General features: G+C 40.3%; 1 protein-coding gene across 3 annotated transcripts in view; it reads left to right on the top strand.

Annotated features, from left to right (window-relative positions):
* Positions 1 to 23,618, top strand: part of TBC1D4 (TBC1 domain family member 4) — a 180,859-nt gene that overhangs the window by 54,831 nt on the left and 102,410 nt on the right. The window contains exon 1 of one of the 3 annotated variants that reach the window (XM_037153233.2): positions 15,058 to 15,134. The exons of the other annotated variants lie outside the window; for them this stretch is intronic. The gene's annotated coding sequence lies outside the window, so the exon portion shown is untranslated. Of the gene's footprint in view, positions 1 to 15,057; positions 15,135 to 23,618 lie in introns of those variants that run through there. 3 annotated transcript variants of the gene reach the window in all.

Below are 23,618 nucleotides of genomic sequence, written 5' to 3'. Positions count from 1 at the left end.
CCCACAACCTTTTTGTGTTCAGGACAATGTTCCAACCAACTGAATCACCTAGCTAGGACCTAGCACTCAAACTTCAATTGAATTAAAAATTGGGAAATAAGATTAACTTAATTTCAAATACATTTTACTAGATGATTTTTAAGTTAGTCCTTGTTAGGTCTAACATTTTATGATTCCAAGAGAAATGTATAATTTTTAGTATTTTAACAATAATTATGATGATAATAACAATAAAAATACAGTGGTCAACCAAACAGTAAGGAACTTATTATATTCCATATATTGTGATTTATATATATATCCATTTAAATTTGTCACCAGCCCTATGGTGTTGTTATCACATTGACAGATGTGGAAGAGAGGGATTCTGTGACTTACTTAAGGCCACATAATTAATGATTGGCTTCTCTGTCAGTCAGCAGAGTTGGAACTAAAAAGAGAACAAAGCAAGCAGCCATCTGGGGCATTTATTTATAAGGTTTAGTAACTCACGAATCACTAGAGTAAGAATAAATACTACAAAAGACCAGTTGAAAGAGATTTTCATAAATTAATTCTTACTATCTGGAAAAAGAAGCTGCAGTTGAGGCCGTATCATTCTGTGGATGTTCCTCCTTCCTCTGCTCCATCTTCACTCCTGTTCTCCACAAGTTCAAGGTCAGGCCCAAACCAGGCCTTTGATTAAGCCTGTCCCAATCCCCTCAGCTGGAATCAGCATCCTATTTTTAAACCATGTAGTGTTTTAAGTTGTGTGGCTCTTATTTTCTATCCATGCTGTAGTGTCAATAGGATAATAAAATAGGATTCAGTGTGAGCTGCGGTCCTAACTGCCCATCGCTGTCATGGTCCCCAGCACAGTGCCCCACCTCCTAAGCAGGACTTACTGAGGGCGGGGCGAGGAATGAGGTTTGGGGATGCCAGCTCCACACCTACCTTCAGCCTGCAGATGAGGCTGCCAAGGCTGAAAGAGGTTTGGAAATAGGAGATGACGTGGCTTGTGTGCTGTGAACCCTATCCCAGTGAGAAGGTGGCTAGGAGAGCCTTGTGAGTGTGCCCTGGGGCTTGGGGAGCAGAAGGGACCATGCATCAGCCATGCTAGGGAAATCTAAAGGGGAAGAACTGGCAGATATAGTCGGGGCAGAGAGTAGAGGATAGTGGATGGGAAGGACCTGCTTTCCACTGACAGTGGCCCAGAGATGTTCTGTGAAGTCCTAAGGGACCATCCGGAGGAGGTGCATTCATGCTTGTCAAGGATGGGCCAGGGGACCCACCTGAGCATAGGTGCTCAGCTTTGAGCATCTGCACAGCAAACCAATCAGATATCTGTAAGGCGGTTATGACTTTCTCTGCCCCTTTAGCTCCGCTTAGGGGGGGTCAGAAGCAACTGCTCATCAATTACCAGGGGGCTGGGGAGATCTACTGCCCAAGGGAGGAGAGGAAGCTGAGCCTGCCCTCCCACCCCCGCTGCACTGCAGCAGGCCAGAGTGTGGGGAGGTAATGCTGTACTTTTGAATGAAGTCGAGAGTTTGGTTTTACTTGTAATCACTGAACTGAGACTATCTTAGGGACTTTTTATTATCCAGTGCCTGACGCACGATTTTGGGGCCCATCTTAGATTTATTTAATCTAGGGCCAGAGAAAGATTTAGAAACCCAGCAGAATAGGTTTCTAGAGCTGCACGAGAAAGGGAAAAACATCGTTTTACGGTTTTTGTCTATTGCTTTTACAATGTCCTGAGTGATTTTTTTTCCTCCTGGATGTTGTTTTGTTGGCTATGGTAGTTTTCCAATTAGAGGGAAATGATGTCTTTCTCATCGGGTCTTAGTTATTTTTACAAATGGTATAGAACTGAGCACTTAAATGAGTACACATTTATTGAATAAATGATTGGTTTATGAGATTAAGCAAAATGTAATCTTTAAGTAAAAAGAAGTACAGTGACCCTGGCTGGGTGGCTCAGTTGGTTGGAATGCTGTCCTGTACATCAAAAGGTTGCCAGTTTGGTTCCCGGTCAGGGCACATACCCAGGCTGCGGGTTCATGTCTGGTTATGGTGCAGACTGGAGGCAACCAGTCAATGCTTCTCTCTCAAAAATGTTTCTCTCTCCCTTCTTCTCTCTCTAAAACCAATAAACATATATCCTTGGGTGAGGATTAAAAATAAAAAAAGAGTACAGTGGATTACTTGTGTTTTTTTTTTTCCAAAACAAAACTTTTATTTTGGAGTAGTTTTAAATTTATATTAAAGGTTCAGAGATAGCACAGAGTTCCGGCATACTTGCCCAGTTTCCCCTACTATTAAAATTCGACTTTAGTATGGTGCCTTTGTCTTTACTCATGAACCGGTGATTGCTTTTTATTTGTACAGATTGTACTGCCTACAGTATGAGGCCATACAGGAAAGAATGCAACAGTATTCTTCAAGTATTTCAAAGAGTAGTCATTTTGATTTCTGGATCAAGATTTTATACTACTAAGCTTCTTCATCAGTTTACTTTCTACAAGGAGTATGCTTCCTACTTTGACTTATAAATCAAAAAATACTGCAGAATTCCTAGTGAGTCATATCACCAAGTCCCTTGACCTTGAATTCCAGAAAGTAGTTGTGCTTTTCTTTAAAATGATTCAAAAACTTGATATTACTGTGAGCTGTTGTCTTCTTCAGTCCATGATGGTGTGTTACATGTTATTGCCAAAAATAACATTGAATTGAAAGTTAAAATTATTTTTAGTTCAGGTGGTTTTGGTCAAAACCATAAAATATCAGGAAGCGATCAAGTAAAACTTTACAGTCTAAGAAATTTTCCTCTCTCTATAGCCCAGCCTTTATATACTTGATCCAAACAAATTGTGTGGTCTTCCTCAATGAATAATTGCAAAGAAAAAGTCAGTTAATGCAAGAAAAATACTTGAAAAGCCCAAGCCCTAAGTAAATTCAAGCAACAGAATCAATTTCGAGTTAATAATATAACAGCACCCTTTACCACTATTTGCCAGAACTGCATTTGGTGGTCTGCTATTTAATATTTATGTCTTTGTAAGCACAGTTTAAAAATTAGAGAAAACACTACAGAGATTAGAAGTACTGTGAAACAGTGTGCCCATGAAAAATGGCTTCACAGACTTGTTTTTGAAGATGGCTAAATCACCCGTAAGGGAAATTTTATCAATTCTATACTTCTTCTGGTGTCACCGATCAGTGTCTTGTGGTCGGTCACTGGGACTCTTCCCATCATCACACCTGCCACCTGCAGTGGCCGCAATCAGATGTCTCATGAAAATGTGAACTCAGTGTGTCCAAAATCGGTTCAACTTTTTAAGTCTTAAGGATTTCTCCTGACATCCTCTTTTCAGTTTATGGCAATAATTCAGTGACCTATCCTCAAACCTCATATTTTACCCTTGATTTTTTTCTTTCCACCCCTGTATTCAAAATAATCTTCACATTATTGACTTTGAGTGCTTTTCTTTCTTTCCACTTCCAAATCTGTAGTTTAAAGCTGGAACTTCTTATCTGAATTATTGACCCAGCATCCTAACCAGTCCTCCTGCTTTTGTTTTCTGTTCCCTGACACACACGTGCCACCTCAGACTCCTTCACAGACCACACTCAAAACCACACCCCACTATTCCTTTCTTGCACAGGGACAAGGTCAAGCGAATGCATGTATGCACATGCACACACACTGTAATTGATCTAGCTCATGGTCAGATGAATGTTCCTAAAATACTTCCATTCACTGTGATATACTAAAAAACTTTTAATGGATGGCTCCTCGTGCTGATGGGGTGTGGTCTGGACTTCTCAGTCTGATTTTGTAGGGAGTTTACTTTTTATTTTGCTTGGTTGAGGATTCTGCCTCTGCCAGCCCCTGAATTTCTGTACATGGATTTATGTGTTCTTGATTGAGACTTCTAATAAAGGCAGCTATTTTTGTGGCACCATCCAGAACTCAGTCAGGATTGTCCATTGGGCTAGGCCTAGAATCCTCCTTACCTCACGTCAAAACCTGAGAACATACCCAGGTGAGCTGGCTGAGGTTTCATAAGGCTTCATGTGTAGCCTTATGAACATTTATGAGATTCAAGTTAACATTGCAAATGGAGGTAGTGCTTTTTGATCCATAATGGTCTTAAAAGACTAAGTGTTCAGTGGTTGATTGACTCAATAAGTAGAGCCCGTTATTGTACCTTCACACCACAGTTTCAGCATTGCTCTTTTAAAATACTTGGTCAAGTGGTTCCTACTACCGAAGCGTTTTGAGAAAAGTCCTTTCTCCCAAACGTTTGTGAGTTTGAGCAGGATCCTAAAGGTCTTATGGGGCAGAGGCCTTTACTGATCTATTTTGTGTATAATTATATCAATTATAATAATCTACAATTATATCAATTGCATAAGCCCCCTTGCTTCATACCCAATGGTACCAAGTTTCATATCAATGTATTACATCGAAAAGGTGAAAAGAATAGTATTGTGCGTTTTATTCCACTCTAATTATTGGCATTAGGATTTGAATTATTGTCATGTTTACCATATGCTTGCCTCTGTAGCTCAGTAAAGCAAAGGAAAAGTTGTGGAGAAGAGAATCATTTTAGTCATTTGCTGTAAAATCTGCGGCACGATAGGAGGGCACTTTCGACTTCTTCATCTGGTGTGGCTTTTGCCTCTTGGATTTGTGGTTTGTGTGAAGTGTCTGGAATTTGATGTGGGTCGAATACGAGAACATAGAGTGTACATTTTCCCCTTCAGTATTTCTAAGATAGTTATTTTCACTTTTAATTTCCATGTAGTATCTCTGGAAAAAAAGACAGGTGTTTAATTTTTTGGCAACCAAACGTAGATTGACACATCACATAGCAGCTCCCTTCTGCATCGTGGGCTATGGCCCATCTTGTTTAGCAAATGTAGCTCACGTGGGGTCTATTTATAGTCCTGACATCTAGTTCTCATTGGCTCCTCGTTTATTTGGGGCATAACTCACTGGGGTTATGGGTTGCAGTATTTAAGGGTCAGCTGAGGAGAATGAGACAGAAGACACATGTCCTGTCGTGTGTATAATAAACAGAGGTGTGTGTACCCTTGAGCTATGCATTATGGTGGGTATGGTTTGTCCAGAGAGAAGGACAAATGGAAAGTGTGCTGTGAAGTAGATCATAACGTTTACAGGTTTTGCATTCAGATTCATTTTCACAAGAGGTGATATAGCAGGACAAGTATAAAGTGACTCTGGTACCTTAACAACCTAAGATTAGAAGGAACTTTTGTAGTTATTTAGAAAAAGGTTTGCAAAATGTATTAATTGAAATTACACAAATGTTTAAAGAGAAGCTGGGATTGTAGAGGACATTCATCGCTTTTTCAAAGATGCTTGTTGGTGACAAAATATTAATCTGTTAAGGAGATGTATGTTTTTGTTACATAAATTGTACCTAGGATTTTGTTTATTTTGCTCTGAAACTTCAGCAGGGGTCAGTCCTAATCAAACTATGAACTTCAAAATGAAGCGAACTAAACTAACTTGCAAAAATTCGAGAGGGGCCCTCATACTTTAAATGATCTAGTAACCAGAGTATTTTTAAGGGGGGAACACAACCCCTATTGAGTATTTTAAAGTAAATCCACATTGGAAAAGAGTCAAATGTTTGCCAAAACAACTGAAGTGAAATTACAGATAATCATTAACCCAGTCATTATTTCCCTGTTTTTAAATTGAAGCAGTTTATAAACTTCCTGGACAGAAGTGAAAGCACTCTGTTTAAAAATGAATAAGAAATTTAAACGTAGAAAAAAATTGTACATATTTAGTATAAAACAAACTTAAAAACAAAATGCGCAAAGAGAAAAAAATCACCTACAACCAGCTATTGCTGTGATCAGAACGTTGCTAAGACTGTGGCATGCACTTTCCCAGCTTAAACACACACACACACACACACACACACACACACACAAGCCTGGTTGTGTCCAAACACACTTATATTTTAGCAATAAACAAGCCAAAATATTAAGAAAGCAATTACATTTATGATACCATCAAAAATAATAAAAAACTTAGGAATAAATTTCACAGAAGAAGTATACGTCTTGTACACTAAAAACTACAATGTCATTGAGAAGTAACAAAGAAGCTGTATTAAGTGGAAAGTCATCTATGTTCCTGGGTCAGAAGAATTAATATTGTCAAAATGGCATTGTCAAGTTGATCTGCATATTCAGTACAATCCATATCAGAATCTATAACTGGCTTTTTGCAGAAATTGATAAGCTGATCCTAAAATTCACATGGAAAGGGAAGGAACCCAGAATACTGAAAAGAGATGTTGTAAAGTACAAAGTTGGAGGGCTCACACTTCCCAATTTCAAAATTTATTACTAAGCTGCAGTCATCAAACCGTGTAGTACTCACACAAAGAGAGACATATATGAGTAGGTCAATGCAACATAATTCAGAGTCAAGAAATAAATCCTTTCATGTGTGATCAATTGACTTTTGACAAGAGTCCCAAGACAGTTCAATGGGGAAATAATGATCTTTTCAGCAATTGGTTGGAACAACCATATTATTATATGGTAAAGGATGAATGTGGACCCTACCTACTTTATACCGTATACAAAAATTAACTTCAAGTGGGTCATAGATCTAAATGTAAGAGTTAAAACTATAAAACTCTTAGAAGAAAGCATAGGAGTAAGTCTTCATGACCTTCAATAGTAAATGCTTTTTAGATATGACATCTAAAACACAAATATCAAAGAAAAGACTGATAAGTTGGACTTCAATCAATATTAGAAACTTGTGTGCTTTTATAGTCAAGAAGTGAAAGGACAGTTTACAGAATGAGAGAACACATTTGCAAGTCATATATGTAAAGAACTTGTAACCAGAATATATAAAGAATTCTTACAAGTCAATTATAAAGAGAAACAATCTCGCTGAAAAGTGGGTGAAATATTTGAATGGCATTTTTGCAAAGGAGATATTCAAATGTCCAATAAGCACATTAAAAGATGTTCAGCATCAGTTGCCATTAGAGAAGTGTGAATCAGAACCTCGGTGTACTACTTGACACCCACCCGAACAACTATATTAAAAAGGACAGTGACAAGTGTTGACAGAGAATGGAAGAACCCTCGTGCACTGTTGGTGGGAACACAGAATGGTTCTGCCACTTTGTCAGACAGTTGGGTGGTTCCTCAAAGGTCACAGAGCTGCCCTATGACTCAGCATCTCCACTCCCAGGTGTGTACTCAAGAGAAATGAAAATGTAACTGTATATAAAGCTTGCACATGAGTGTTCATAGCTGCATGGTTCACTATAGCCTAGAAGTGAAAACAACCCAAATGTCCCTCAGGTGATGAATGCATAAACAGAAGTGGTTTATCCATACAGTGGACTATTATTTGACAAAAAGGAATGAAGTTTATCAGTTACTGCTCATGGTACAACATAGGTGAACTTCCAAAAGTGCTAAGTTAAAGAAGCCAGTTGTAAAGGATCACATGATGTTGTTTTTACAAAGTATTCAAAATAGGCAAATCTCTATATAGCAAAAATAGAATAATGGTTCCCAGGACTGAAGCAATACCCTATAAGAAGGTCAAGAGTATGGAGCTGTGTAGATTCAAGGTTTCTTTCTGGGGTATTGAAAATGTGCTAAAATTGGGTGAGGGTGATGATCGCAGAACTTTGTGAAGATAGTAAACACCAGTGAGTTGTATGCTTTAAAAAGGCGAACTTATGGTTTGTAAGTGATACTCGTAAAACTGTTAAAAATATGATAGTTTATTTTCTGAGATTTCCTGGCTTGTTTCTGTCCTTCTGTTTGATCTGGACCTTCTCATTCCCTTCCCTCTATTTTCCTTGTTCTGCTCAAATTTGCTTCTGTGCCCAGCATCTTCTTATTGTTTTGGGTTCCTATCTTGAACACGAGTCCTCGGGCAGCCCTGCGTGTCCAACCTGAGGCCCAGGATGGCTATGACTGCGGCCCAACACAAAGTCGTAAATTTACTTAAAACCTTTCTTTTTGTCCCTCAGTTTCCTTTAATGTTTGTGTATTTAACATGTGGCCCAGACAACCCTTCTTCAAATGTGGCCCAGACACTCCAAAAGGTTGGACACCCCCGGTAGACCATCAGTCACGGCTGTGTGTCCTGCCCACCGGCCTGGTGCTGGAGAAGGCAGAAGCCTTCCAGTCCAGCTGCTGTTCTCAGACTGGCCAGCAGGCTTTCAGGGAGGACCCGTTGGCTGCTCTGGAGTCTTCTGTTCTCTGGACCCTTAGTCATCTCGTTGCTTCCCTTTCCTTCTTTCCTCAAGGGTAGGGAGACTGTGTGAGTCTTGTAGGTATATGTGATTTGTACCGAAACATTTGTATTTTGGAGTTCAACAGGAGACTTTCTCACCCATGTTTCTCGTGGCATTGTCCAAAGGTTTTGGTTTTGATATCATTCTCTTTTTATGCGCATCCATTGCCGCTGCTATCTCTCTAGAATTCGGAAGTATAATCTTTCAGACAGTTTGAGGAAGATATTTGGAAGGAATTGGTCTGGTAAGCACAGAGTATAGCCTCCAGGAGATTTTAATATCCTAGAGGGAAGAGCCTGTGGCTTATTAATCTTTCTAAATACAGCACCTGGAATAGGCCAAGGCATTAATTAACACTCAGATAAATATTCCTTGGTTAAGTAGAAGTGACCTAGAATTTACAGCTAGTACCCACTTATCAGTGTTGACATACAGAAGTTCTGGAAAAATAGTTTCCCCACCTTCTACATGCAGCTCAGAAACTGCTGCAGTCTATTCAGCTTCTCTGCCTCAGTTTATCGAGAACTTGTGAAGTGATATCATCATAATGGATTTCTAGCAGCCTGCATATTAATGACCTAGCTTGCTTGGGTTCTAGGTGCACCTGCATGAGTGTTGGTAGGTCCTTCACTGACCCAGAGATTCTGGGTCTGCGTCTCAGAAGCCCATGGCCTTTTTGTAAGCAAGCCCTGCTTGCGGGTAAACAACTCACATATAAAGTCTCCTCGTGCAGCAGCTTCCAGTCTGATACGGGGGAAGCTGCCTGGTCTTTCCCGAGCTCCCCTGTTTGTCTAATAAATCAGTTTTGTTTATTCTACAGTCCCAGGAACCATGAGAACTTGGTAAACAGAACTATATATCTTACGAAAATGAATTCTCAAGGCCCTCCTGTGTTCTGAAACTGCTTCTGGGTTGCCTTGGGCCAACTACTGTGATGTGCTAAATCCTTCCTGATCCATTTATCCTCATTGCCAGCTCCCTTTCCATGTTTTGTTTCCTTGGTTCTCTGTGTTTTGCAACATTTAGTTTGATGAAATTGTGCCAAGATAGAAATGAAGGACAAAGGCTTAAGATATGCTGTCGCTTCAATACAACGAATTTGTTTGTGTTGTAACAAAGACCTAAAAAACACATTTTAATTAAAAAATAAAAATGAAAATGAAATACTGAAGGCATCATAATAAAAAACAACAAGAAAAACAAAACAAAAACAAAGACCTGCTAGGCTTTGACTAAGAGAAGTTGAGTTGGGTGAAAATTTGAATAGTTTTGCCATTTTTCAAATCCAGGTGATACCCAATGATTTTAGAAATAAGAAAGGAATGAAAATAATAAAGTCATAGGAGCACAGTGTTTAATCTCTGAATAGCCATGAACCTGATTAGAGCTATATTTCTGAGTGGGACTCTTGGATGGATTTCTTGGAAACAGATTCTCTGGAGATTCGTGTGTCAAATCAGCTTGTTGAAAAGCAAAGCAACCAGTAGCATCACCCTCACAGTTGGATGCTTTTAGATGCTGCAGCTGTTTCAAAGGCCTGGGAGAACTAACTGAATTACGGCTGAGCCCCATCTCCCTGATGTCAGTGCTGGTCCTGGCCAACCCTCTTAAAATGATCGCTGGGGAGGGAGATGTGCAAGGACTGCCGGCAGCTACTTTTAATTTAAATTTAAGAAGGAGCAAAGCATAAAAATGGCATTTACACTCTTAAAAGATAAATGAATTATAATCATGGTATGTCATGCTTGAAATTTATGAAACTTCCTTTTTTAAATTTATTCTTTGGAACTGTGCCTAATTTTTATGTAATATTTCATTTAACCTTTTACATGAGTGAGTTTTTGGCTAAAAGCTTTTTTATTTGACAATGTAGTAATAGAAGATGCTTACAATAAAGTTTATATAATCTAAAAATATAGGAAGTAAAAAACTTTTAATTTTTCTTCCTCTCAGGAAATTGTAGACGGATGACTACCCTCTAGACTTAAAAATGCATGGATATGATTTATTGGAGATGTATATATTATTTTCTCTTGTCAAAATTGCATCATGCTATTTATACTATTTTGCAACTTTGTTTTTTCACCTAATAGTTCATAATCTTCTCTGTATAAATGAGAATTTAATGGGCCGAATTCTCCCTTTCTGTATTCATAAGTGTATTCGATGGTGGCCTGTATGTAAGAAAGGTGTCAGGAAGAAAGAACAGCGTCCCCAAATGGTTTGCCCTTCTCTCCCTGTAGCCTAAATAGATGTGTCAGGACCTAGAATTCATTCAGCAGCTGTCAACTCCGTTGCACGTCTGCTGGCGACATGGAGGAGAAGCAGCAGCTGGCAGACAAGTGCAGCCACCGCTGGTCTGTGTCTGGGAGGAGGGACAGCAGATGGACATATTTCTGCTATTGTCCATTTTTAAAACCATGTTTTCCTTTAGGTGTTTCCTTTTATAGTCATAAACATGGCTTTTAGGGAAATGCTTTTAAAAAGTGACTTAGATAAATGACAGAAGTTAGCCACAGACCCTCATTACCGAAGTTAATTACCGGTAACAGTGTATTCTAGTTCTTTTTTCTGTGCCTTCTATTAAGTGTGTTGCTAGAGATAGCACTGTGATATTCTGCACCAAAACTCATCACCGCAGTCTGATCATGAGAAAAGTAGCAGAAAAAGCCCAGTTAAGGAACAGTCCACAAAATGGGAGGTGATCGTGCCTCAAAACTGTCAGGGTCCTCAGTGACAAGGCGAGTCTGAGAAATCATCAGAGCCAAGGGCGGTGTAAGGAGGCCCTGGGACCACATGAAGGTGGTGTGCTGGGGGAGATCCTGGGACAGAGAGAGGACACCTGGGGGAAAGCTTAGGATGTCGTTAATGATGAGGATGTGTCAGTATGGGGACAGCAAGTGTGACAAGTGCACCACGTTCAAGGAAGGTGCTTGAGTTTGGGTTATGTTTAAACTCTGTGCTATCTTTATATCTTCTCTGTAAACCTAAAACTATTCCACATAAAGTTGAAAAAGATTTCATTTATTTGTTTTTACAGAGAGGGGAAGGAGAAAGGGAGAGAAACATCAATATGCTAGAGAAACATTGGTTGCTTCTTGCACACGCCCTCCATTGGGCACCGAGCCGGCAACCCAGGCACGTGTCCTGAGCGGAGTTGAGCCTGGTGACCCTTTGCTTTGTGGGACCGTGACCAGCCCACTGAGCCAGACCAGTCAGGGAAATTTCATATAAAACTAAAAAATTTTAGAGTGTTATAACTATACAGTATATACAGTTTTGTATTTTACTTTTCCCCTATTGTGTTATTTTTTAAAAAAATAATGAATGTTTACTATTTCTCAAAACAAATATGTGATAACTCATCTATTTCCTATGGGATATATATATCATATAAATTGTTTCTAATAATGAGTAATGCTCTGATAAACAGCTATATCATTTGTGCCCCTGTTTTAAAAGAATTTAAAAACTAGTTTTTAAAAACTTCATAATTTGCAGAAATACATTGCCATATTAATTTTTTGGGGGGGGGAAATAGAGTCTTGGAAGTGGAGTTACTGGGTCAAACTAAGTGAAGTGGGGAACATTTTGCCCGTTTGTGTTACTGAGAGACTGTTCTGGTTCATAGTGGTACCACCAATGTGGACAGGTGCCCAGCCCAGTAGACCTCCTCTAGCACTGGGGATCATCTCTTTTTCTTAAATCTTAAAAAAAAAACTAGCATCTTATTGACGTAATTTGTCTTTCTTTGATCACTTTTGAATTTAAAAATCTTTCCTGTCTTTTTATTATGCTACTTCTCTTAACAATGATCTGTTCACAGCCTTTGTCCCACTTAAATTTGTGTTTTTCTTTTCTTTTTTTTTTTTTAAAGATTTTATTTATTTATCTTTAGAGGGGAAGGGAAGGAAAGAGGGAGAGAAATATCAATGTATGGTTGCCTCTCACACGTTCCCTGCTGGGAACTGGCCTGCAACCCAGGCATGTGCCCTGACTAGGAATCAAACCCCGATACTCTGGTTCGCAGGCCTGTGCTCAGTCCACTGAACTACACCAGCCAGGGCTGAATTTGTGTTTTGCTTGTCGACTTTGCTTGAGCTCTGTAAGTAGGAAACGTAACTTTAACCGTGAACACAGACACAGGTGAGATACCGGGCATCATAAGCACTCCTTTATGACGGTGCTATACTGCAACCGGCAAGAGGAAAAAGTGTAATTTGCTATGACAAGATCCAGTGTAATTGGAATGTGTATTGTAAGAAGTAGAAATAATACTAAGTAATCAAACCTCATTGGAAACCTAAAGTTAATGCAACATTTTATGTCAATTAAATCTCAGTAAGACTGGAAAGAAAAACAAATAATAGTAAGTAGTAAGTCATTTCCCTTGTATGTGGGCAATTATTTTGGAGCAACATGTGAATTTTGGAAATGTTGGAGTGTTTAAAAACTTATTTACACTTCTTGCCTTTATTCATTAAGGGATCTACCAGATCAAAATTGGTTAAGTTTTGTGATGATATGGTAATATGCAAACCCCCCCCCCCCAAATTGTATCAAATGTAGTTTAAGCAATACAAATAATAGAGTCTATAATAATATTTTGTTTAGTAGTGATGAAAAACTAGTTGTTAGCAAGTGATTTTATTATACCTGTGAAGTTAGAACCAATCATTATTTTAATGCTCTCTCCCCCACCGAAAGAACCCACAAACTTTTCTCTGAAATATAAAATGAGTAACGATGCAAAGCTGAGGATGTGGCGGAAGATGAAGAAGTGAAATCGCAGTGACCTTGAATCTGTGATCCCTGGTCAGCCACGGATGAAAGGCAGTTCGGTCTCCGGGTTCGGTTTATTTTGGATCTGCAAGCCTGGAACTGCCCTTAAGAGAGAGGGGCCCTGGGGCCCATGGCTGCATGTTTTCTCCCCGTGACTGCAAATGCCAGACATACTCTGGAGCTGACTGTGGAGCTCATTCACCCAGGCCTGATGGCTGGCACGCTTCCTAGCTTCCTCTTGTTTTGGTTGCAGACAGACATTTGGAAGCCTTGTGTATGTGTGTATGTGTGCATGTGTGTGCGACTTTGGCTCTCTGTAAGTTATTTTCCTCTTTTGGGCTTAGGCAATATATTATTTTAGATATAAAAAGCTTCCTGTATTCCTTTCATTTTTACATTCTTTGTAAATTTCATTGTTTATCCTGTGCTCCCCTGAATTAAAATACATATATGAGATGACTTATTAGAAATCTTTTCACTCTGCCTTCTGTGGCTAAGTGGATTGAATGCTGGCCTGTGAACCAAAAGGTCCCTGGTTCAATTCCTAGTCAGGGCACATGCCTGGGTTGTGGGGCAGGTCCCCGGTTGGGGGGGTGCCAGAGGCAACTGATTGATGTTTCTGCCACACATCGATGTTTCTCTCCCTCTTCCTCCCTTTCTTTCCTTTTCTCTAAAAATAAATAAGTAAAATCTTAAATGAAAAGAAACTTGTATTAAAAAAAAAAGAAATCTTTTCATCACAGATCATGGTACTTTGTGTGTATGTGTGTGTCCCTGTGTGGAAGATCACAGGGAAAATGATTTTCAAAGTAAAATTGAATGTATCAGATAAAATATATGGAGTCAAGTCAACAAATGACCTTTTAAATGGGGAATGTGAACAGAAACTTTAAACTCTATTTTTTTCAAGCTACCACCTGAGAATGGAAGTACTTATACCACACTTATTGTGATATAAGGATCTGGCTCCTTTAGTAATATATTGGTGAAATGGTCTGTGAGATGTTTTATTCAGTCCTCTTGAATTTTTCAGCCAATCTTAAGGGGAGGGGAGAGTGCAGGTCACACCCAGGGTGACTGGGGTGCACTCTGCAGTCTGCCACAAGCTCTGTGTGACTCTTAAGACTTGCTGTGTATTAAGAATACATGCAGATTTTAATCGTTTCTATAATATAGCCTGTTTATTTTAATATAAAATGTTTTAATTTCCTTATTAATAAAATTATTAACCTTTCCACTCCAGTATACAAATAAGAATGTTTCTGCTAGAATACATACCAGGTGTATCGTTGTTGGGACACCTTTGGTTGACTGTTAACATAGCTTTATTTAAGTAGCTTTGTAATAGATGCAGAAGAACAGCTCAAGACCTGCATGATTTAGTAGCTGCAGAGCAGAACTTTTATTTGAACTGTTTGTTTGAGCAAAAGTCCACAAGTTTTCATGCTTTGAGTAATACCTCAGTGCTTCATGTTCACTTTTCATAAATTCATTTACTAATTTTCTAGTCTCCAGGACTGACAGAGTGTTTGTCTTCATGGAATTTACCATGTAGTTTTTCCCTGTGACTTCTACTTTGACAAATGCATTCTAAAACTAGTTTGAACTTCTTGACTTCGTTTTTCATTAGCTAAAAAAATGTACAAATTGAAACCAAAAACACTTTTATTATCTGGAGCATAAATCTGCTACATCCTGTGGGTGAGAAAACGTATGTGAATCTGTAGATTCTGTTAATTATTGTGAAGAAGAGACTTTCTCATTGCCAGAGTATTATATTTTAAGATTTTATATGCAGCTCATGATCGAAAGGAATTCGTTGTGCCCCTGAAGGTGAAGCACTGTGTGCTTTCTGCTTATACTTCCAGCTGTTGAACAGGCAGCCTGATGCCGGCATCATTTATTATAGTGAACTGCCTGGAAATGCTTACGGAGGTTGTGCAGCCTGCAAAGGACCTGACTCATAAACGGTGCCTGCACATTGCAGGAGGCATCTCCCCACTCAGCTCACCCTCCTGTCGCGGGAGCCCTTGTGAGAAGGAAGCTCAGGTTTGTGAAGATAATGTCACTTGAGAGGAAGACAAAGGGTGGGGGGGGGGGTCAACAAACAAAACAGAAACAGACTCATGGATGCAGAGAACAGACTGATGGTTGCCAGAGGGGAAGGTGGTCGGGGCAAAAAGGTGCAGGGATTAAGAAGTACGAATTGGTAGTTACCGAATAGACAGGGGGAATGTGAAGTTCAGTACAGGGAAGGAATATAGTTAATAATATTGTAATGACTGTGTATGGTGCCAGGTGAGGACTGGATACCAGGGGAAACATTCTGTAAAGTGTATGATTGTCTAACCACTATGCTGCACACCTGAAACTAATACAATATTGAATGTCGATTGTAATTGATACATAAAATAAGTCAAAAGAACAGATAAAGGCGCTGATCCTGGAGACAGGCTGCCAAGCAGCCATGAAGGTAGAAAGAAGGACGCTGTGTGCCACTTCCCTTTTGAAATGTGCTTTTCCTTTCTGACTGATTTTTAAAAAACATTTTGAGAGTTACGGCAAATTAAAGAGATCAAGAGATTGTCTAGTTTTTGTCTAGTGTTATAGACAAAGGAAGCTGAAGTCTGTTTCATGTGACTTGCCAAGGCCCACATGGTTAATTAGTGGTGTCCAGATTCCAGAACCTAGTCTTGGATTTTCCTTTGCACCAGACTTGCTCTTCTTCTGCAGTGCTGACTGCTCGTGGGAGATGATGGGATGTGAAGCCGAAGAGGCGGTCTAAAACCAAGTCAGGAAAGGCGTTGTGGGCCACGCTGAGGGATTCTTCTGCGTGTGCGGATGGCGAGCTAGTGATGGTTTTAAGCATGGGTGTGATGTTAGATTTACACTTAGGAACTTCGTAACTTTGTTCACTAAGTTCTCACTTAATGGTGTGTAATGGAACCAACTTTACCATTGCTAATTGATATAAACAAGAGTTCAGTTCCCGAGGTATCTCATCAGTGTTACAATAAACTGACCTTGAATGAAATGATGTTACTTGAGGACCTGCTGTGATTTGGAGAACGGGTTGTCTGGATGATTGTGAATGGGTGAACAGAGAGTATCAGGAAGCTGATGGAGTAGTCCCTTCAAATATGTGAGGCAAAATAAAACAGTGAAGAGAAGAGTGGACTTGTAAGAAAAATATAAGGAGGTGGAGACAAAATTTAATGATTATTTGAATATTAGTGCTAGATGGAAGTAAAAGGAGAGTGAGAAATTATGTGCTTTGATATTCTAGGGAGTAGAACAAATCGCCTTACCAATTAGTGGTTAAAATCAATAGCTATTGTCAATTGTGCACTATTCTGCATTTGGACAGGGCTCTGTGAGGACAGCTTTGTACTTTATATGCTGTATGGTCGAGCAGGAATATTCAGGATGGCTTTTTTCTTGTCTGGTGCCTGAACTGAGATTGCTGTTGTGAAGGGACTGGCCAGCAATCTCTCTCCTGGTGGTGTCTCCACAGGGTTGGCTTTACCTTCTGCCTGGCACGTCCATCTCCTAGTAGTCTGACTTCTTACATGGCACCTGGCTTTTCCTCAGAGTTCAAACTAGAAGCTGAAGACTTTCTTAACGAGTGAGCGCAGGAATCCCACAACATTATTTCCATGGTATTCCATGGGCAGAGCAGTCACAAGGCTAGAGTGGATTCAAGATGACAGGAAATAGCCCCATCAGATAATTTATGGGTATGTATTTCATTCACCACAATCTGCCCTCTGGCCACAAGTTATTTACATTCTTTCACAGGCAGAATACACTCACCTAGCGGTCCTATCCCATTGTAGCATCACACTCAAGACTCAATTTCCAGAATTTAATTCATCGACACATGTCTAGGTCCAGGTGAAGTGTGTTGGGTGTGCTTTCTCAGGTGCAGAGACCTGTGAACTAAAAGGACAAGTTCCCTGGCCCCTGTTCCAATATGAAGCGGGGAGAAAGGCGCAAGTGGGTCCCAGGGCTGTACAGCAGGTGGCGGTCCATAGCAATTCCGAAGTCCGGCCAGTTGCCCCTGTCCTGGGGAGTGGGGCTGCACGTTGATTCGGGCCAAGTTCTCACCGGGAATGATTTCTGCAGTTTTTGCTTCCATCCTCTGGGTCGTTCTTCTTTTTCCAATGAGAAATGACTCTGTTGGCAACTGAACGGTGTTTTCAGTCTGCTTCCAGCCCATGACAGGTTTGGGGACCCCGAGGCCTATTTTAATTTTGGAATGTCTTATTTTATTTTGATTTAACCTGGTCTAGCACCCAAAATGTTAAGGGCTTCCTGTAAGTGCAGTGCTGGTCTACTGGGTTGGACAAGTGCCACACCCACAGATACTTTTGAGAGGGGTGTGTCCCTCTCGCCTGCAGGCTGGCTGTCGGGTTGCTGGGTGACAGCAGTTCCAGAGTCTCAGAAGCACCTCTGTCTAGATGAGAGAGTCTAGAAGGCCGGTCCTTCGATCTCGGAGGTTTTGAGAAGAGTCTTCCTTCCTTGACCTTTATCCTGCAGACATTTTTACTGGCCGAACCCTATTTTGGTCTTTTCCTAGAGAAGAGAGACTATGTCTTACTCTGTTGCTAAGAGGGCCTGCAGAGGAGAAGCACTTTTACTGTCAGGCCATTAGAGTCCTGGATCCTCTAATTTATGCTTTGAAAACTGAACAGTTTTCTTCTTAGCTTATCTCGCTCATCCTTCATCACAGGCAGCTAAAAGAAGCCAGTCACACTTTGCACCCTCTGACTGGAATCTCTGCAACCTCAGGTCCTGTTGGATTCATTCGATACTCTTCCTCCGGTGCATGTGTCTGTGGAGAACGTTTCACTGATTTTGCCAGTGCACAGCTTGGGCCCTCTCTTCCCCCGCCTTCGGTGGCAGTTCTCTTGTCGCCCTTCAGCTTCCAGGTACAGCCTCCTCGAGGCCCCCACACAATGTCCACTCCCAAAGCCAATGCCATGCACTTTAGTTTTGGGTCAGGATACTACTGCATTTCTAGATACGGATGTATGTTTTGCTATTGCATGACAAACCACCCCCACACTTAGTGGCTTTGAAGGACAACATTTATTTACTTACCACCCTGCAATTTGGGTTCTTCTTGGTGCAAACAGCTTCTCTCTGCTCTTACAAGGCATCTGCTGGGACTGGAATGCCCACGGGGGCAGCCTCACTCTCGTGTATGGAGCCTCAGCGGGGTGTTTGAAACATCTGGAGCCTGGCTAAGCATCTCTCTTTTCTTTATACAGCCTCTTTACAAGGCTAGTGTGGGCTTCCTCCAACCATGGTGGTCTCACGGCTGTCTGACTTCTTACATATACCCGCTGGCTTTTATTTTCAGAGCACAAACGTAGAGGAAGCCAGGCTTTCTTAGTGCCCGAGCCTGGAAATCCTAGACTGTCACTTCAGTTGCATTCTATTTGTAAAAAGGGCAAACGCCGATTCCAGGGATTCGAGGGGAGATAAATAGCCCTCACCTCTCAGTGGGAGAACTACACAGAGTTTGAAGCTGTCACAAATCCACTGCCGTAGGATAGTCCCTAGGTGATTCTGGTTTAGGTAAATTGGGTAGATTATGATACTATTCACGTTGACAAGGTTTTCTGGGAAAGGTCATGTTTTACTTTTGGAGACATTTAAAAAACCAAGTCCCCAACAAGACAAGACAACCACCACAAAAAGAAAATGAAACCCATTTTGCCAAAGAGGTAGACTCACTGCTGTACCTCCCCTTGCTCTCTCCGCACAACAGAGTTCTGTTACCATTTTCAGGTCCTCTACCCATCATCTGCCTTTCCTCTTCTGTCCGCCGGCTGTTGACAACACCCCTTCAAATTTGTGTTTCATCTCTACCACCTTTGCCTTTGTCTCTTCCACTTCCCAGTTTCTGGTGTCTGTACTTTATTTATGTTGTGCATCACGATGTGTCCATATTGAATTCCATGCTTTGTTTGTAGGTTGATTTTTAAGTTTGATCATTAATGGTAGGTTTTATGCAACCGTGACTATGTAAATATTCACGAAAGAGTCAGTGCGCCATAATTATACATTTTTGTATAATTGACCCCCCCAAGTCTCTACCAATTTTTTCTTGCCTTTTTTCTTTAATTGTACTCTTGTGTTTTTCCAACAGCTCAAGCATCTCCTAGACCCTCCTGAGCTGGAGCCCTCTGACCCTTGTCCCAGTCAGGGCGGACGCCGCTGTCGTCCGATGCTCATCCCTCAAGTTTGGGTTCACTATTTCTGAGTTCCCATGACTTCTTTTTTTAAAAATTTTTACTCAAAAAATACCTCCAAATAACTTTTCCAAAATGCTTATATGGGAAGTCTTCTGAATCTTTCCCATCTGAAAATGTGTCTATCCTGATGAGAGTTTATTTCAGCATTGCTGGAAAAAATCCCTAAGTACTTAGAACACTGTATCTGAATTGTGCATAAATAAATAAATGCAAGGGGACATAATTACTGGTTTTGCTCCCCACAGGTCTATGTTGTCATCTCTATTGGTCCACTTCGTCATTGCTTTTTCTTTTTGGTTTCCGTGTTTTTGAATTGTAGAAATTGCAACAAAAATTACAGGCATGAGTTGGTTTTATTTATTAGTAATTAATTATATTAGATGACAAATGTAACATTTTACCTAAATGGAAATCATAATTGTGAAGCAAATCGGTAAGCTTTTACTTAAGACTGCAAAAATGTTTGGAGTATCTCCTCTTGGTCCTTATTTAAGAATCTCTTTACTTTTTAACCTGGTGAGATAAGGTGGCACCGTTTAAAACTCTTATTTCAAGAAGGTTTTTCCCTGCTGTATCTTTCAAAAACACAGTGAACAAGGTATAAAAAGAGGTTAGGCCCCATTGTAGTGATACTCTTAGGTCAGTTCTCTTATCCTCCCTTTGAAATAGCTGTTGAGAAAATAGATGGTTAAAATACAAAATTCATGAGCAGCCTTCATGCCTGGAAGAAAACTGTGCTTTATTGTTCTAGTGTAATGAATGGAACGGTCTGCGAGTCTCTACTGCATTTTTTCAACACCTGTGGTGGGGTGAGGTTTGAAGCTTGTGATCTCTAAAGGAAGAAACTGGATTAAGCATTCACCCTTTACGTAAATTATAAACATGCGAAGTAACACTGTGGAAAACATTGCCTGAAAGCAGGAACTATGTTAATAGGAGGTCATGAGACAAGCGAGGTGCTCGGTTGGAAAGGCCAGAGCCAGTGGCTTGCAGAAACCACCGGAGCCCGTATATAAATGAGGGTGGTGAAAGGAGCCAGCCAGTTACAATGGAAGGAACACAAACACTAACTGGTTCCAGAGCCCTGATACATACCAAGGCGTCATTTTTTCCCCTGTAGCAGATTGTGAACTTCATAAACTGTTTATAGGTTTGCTATGTCTTAGCAAAGCAAGGCACCTTTACATAAATAGCCTTTGGTAGTATACATGTATATTTTATTATAATGTTTGAGGAATACATTTCATATAATGAGTTGTGAACTTCACTGCTCACTTTTTACACACTGTGAAAGAGGTCTTCTAGTGTAGTCAGTTTTTTACACACCAGTATCGTTGAGCTACCCCACAGAGTCAAGAGCCAGAGCCCCTGTGGTGAGGAGTGACGGGGAGAAACAGTGGTGGATGTATACTTCCCAGGCCGAGCCTTGTCCACTGCCAAATACATCCAGACTGGTACGTGTACCTGCCATCCTCCAGTCTTATACATCCAGACCGGTACGTGTACCTGCCATCCTCCAGTCTCATACATCCAGACCGGTACGTGCACCTGCCATCCTCCAGTCTTATACATCCAGACCGGTACGTGCACCTGCCATCCTCCAGTCTTATATATCCAGACCGGTACGTGCACCTGCCATCCTCCAGTCTTATATATCCAGACCGGTACGTGCACCTGCCATCCTCCAGTCTCATACATCCAGACTGGTACGTGTACCTGCCATCCTCCAGTCTCATACATCCAGACTGGTATGTGTACCTGCCATCCTCCAGTCTCATACATCCAGAATGGTACATGCACCTGCCATCCTCCAGTCTCATACATCCAGACCGGTACGTGCACCTGCCATCCTCCAGTCTCATACATCCAGACTGGTACGTGCACCTGCCATCCTCCAGTCTCATACATCCAGACTGGTACGTGCACCTGCCATCCTCCAGTCTCTTTGGATTTCAGAGAAGTTCTACTTTTGTTCTGAAAATTCCCTCACAAGACTACTTTACTACTTAAAGGGACAGCAGTATTCTTTTTAGAAAATACATTAAAATATGATGAACTCATTTTTTTAATTCACACACTTCTACATGCAAACTTTGTGTGTTCAGCCCCAAAACTCTGTGAATGGCTGTTTGTGTACTTGGCAATTTCTACACTGGATGCGGTCTTTTTGATGGCAGTGACTTTCTCCCCATTGTACCTGGTGGCAAACCTAGCAGGAGTTTTGCACATATGAGGAGCTCAGTAATATCTGTTGGATGGCATTAATTAGATGCAGTCCTGTTCCTATTATCGCTTCCCTTTAACTCGAAGTCTACACTATGTTAGTGTATTGAAAGCACAGTAGCATTGCCACCGGTGTTCGGAGTCATTGGGAAAAACACATTTAATTTGACTTATACTGAGAAAGAAAACATGACCCAAACAAAGCAATGACATAGTTTTATTTATTTGTTGGTTGGTTTTTTATTTTTAATTTTCTCTTTTTTTTTTTTGACTGCCATTTATCCCCGCAAACCCTCATCTACCTCCACCCACTGTTCTCCCCCCTGCACTCACCACCCTGGTGCCCACGTTCAGGAGTTCCTTCTCTCTCTTTTTTTTTCCGTTGGCTTTTTTGCTCAATCTCTCTGCCCCACCAGACTTCCCCAGAGCTCTCAGCCTGTTCTCTATGAGTCTGTCTCTATTTTTCTTGTTAGCTCAGTATCTTCATTCGGTTCCAAATATAAGTGACATCATATGGTATTTGTCTTTCTCTGACTGGCTTATTTTACCTGAGCATAATGTTCTCCAGGTCCATTAGGCTGTCACAAAGGGAAACATCTTTCTTTTTTATGGCCAAGTAGTATTCCACTGTGTAAATGTACCACAGTTGTTTTATCTCATCCATTGGTAGGCACTTGGGCTACTTCCAAATTTTGGTTATTGTATATAATGCTGCAGTGAACATGAATTTCATCTTCAGGTAAATTACCTGAAGTGGAATTGCTGGGTCATAAGGCAGATCCATTTTTAATTTTCAAGGTTACTCCAACTGCTTTCCACAGTGGCTGCACCAGTCCGTATTCCCACCAATAGTAGTACATGAAGGTTCCCCTTTCTCCACATTCTCCCCAACATTTATTGTTTGTTGATTTATTGATGATAGCCATTATGACAGGTGTGAAGTATATTGTGTTTTCATTTGCATTTCTCTAGTCATTATTGACTTTGAGCATTTTTCATGTTTATTGGTCATCTGTGTGTCCTCTCTAGAGAAATGTGTATTCAGGTTCTTTTCCTATTTTTTAATTAGATGTTTATTTTTTTGGTGTTAAGTTTTGGAAGTTCTTCATACATTTTGTATATTAACCACTTATCAAATGTATTGGTGAATATATTCTCTCATTCAGTCGGTTGTTGTTTTACTTTGTTGAAGGTTTCCTTTGCTGTGCAAAAACTTTTTCGTTTGATGTACAGTGGTACCTCAATACTCGTGGTGAATGTATTCTCAAGAGTGGCAAACAAGCAACATTGATGAAGCATTTTCTCTTGCTGGGTGGCATCGTGACTCATACAAGTTCTAGGAAGTGTGATGAATGGTGAGCAAGCACTGAGTGCTGACACATTTTTTCTTGTCAAAATGAGACAAGTACGGGGCTTGACGAGTTCTGAAGCTGATCAGTACTGAGGTGCCACTGTATCCCATTTGTTTATTTTTTTTTGTTTGCCTTGCTGAAGGAGATATATCAGAAAAAAATGTTGCTATGAGAAATATCTGATATTTTACTGCCTATGTCTTCTAGAATTTTTATGGTTTCAAGTCTAAGTTTTTAATCCATTTTGAGTTTATTCTTGTGTGTGGTATAAAAAGGTGGTCTAGTTTCATTATTTTTCATGTATCTGTCCAATTTTCCCTATACCATTTATTGACCAAACAACCTTTATCTCATTGTATGTTTTTGCCTCATATGTGAAATATTAATTGGCTGTAAAGGCATGGGTTTATTTTGGGGCTCCATTCTGTCTCATTGATCTCTATGTGTTTTGTGCAAGTACCATACTGTTTTGATTACTATGGTCTTGTAGTATAGTTTGACACCAGGTAGCATGATTCCTTCAACTTTGTTCTTCTTTCTCAAGATTGCTGCTGCTATTCAGAGTCCTTTGTAGATCCATATAAATTTTTGGAATGTTATAGTTCTGTAAAATATGCCATTGATATATCTTTATAGGAATTGTGTTGAATATATAGATTGTTTTCAGTGGTATGGACATTTTAATGATGTCAATT

The sequence above is a fragment of the Artibeus jamaicensis genome, unplaced genomic scaffold, assembly GCF_021234435.1.
Source record: "Artibeus jamaicensis isolate MK-2021 breed Jamaican fruit bat unplaced genomic scaffold, CSHL_Jam_final contig_415, whole genome shotgun sequence".
NCBI lineage: Eukaryota > Metazoa > Chordata > Mammalia > Chiroptera > Phyllostomidae > Artibeus > Artibeus jamaicensis.
This window is presented reverse-complemented; position numbering and strand designations above follow the sequence as displayed.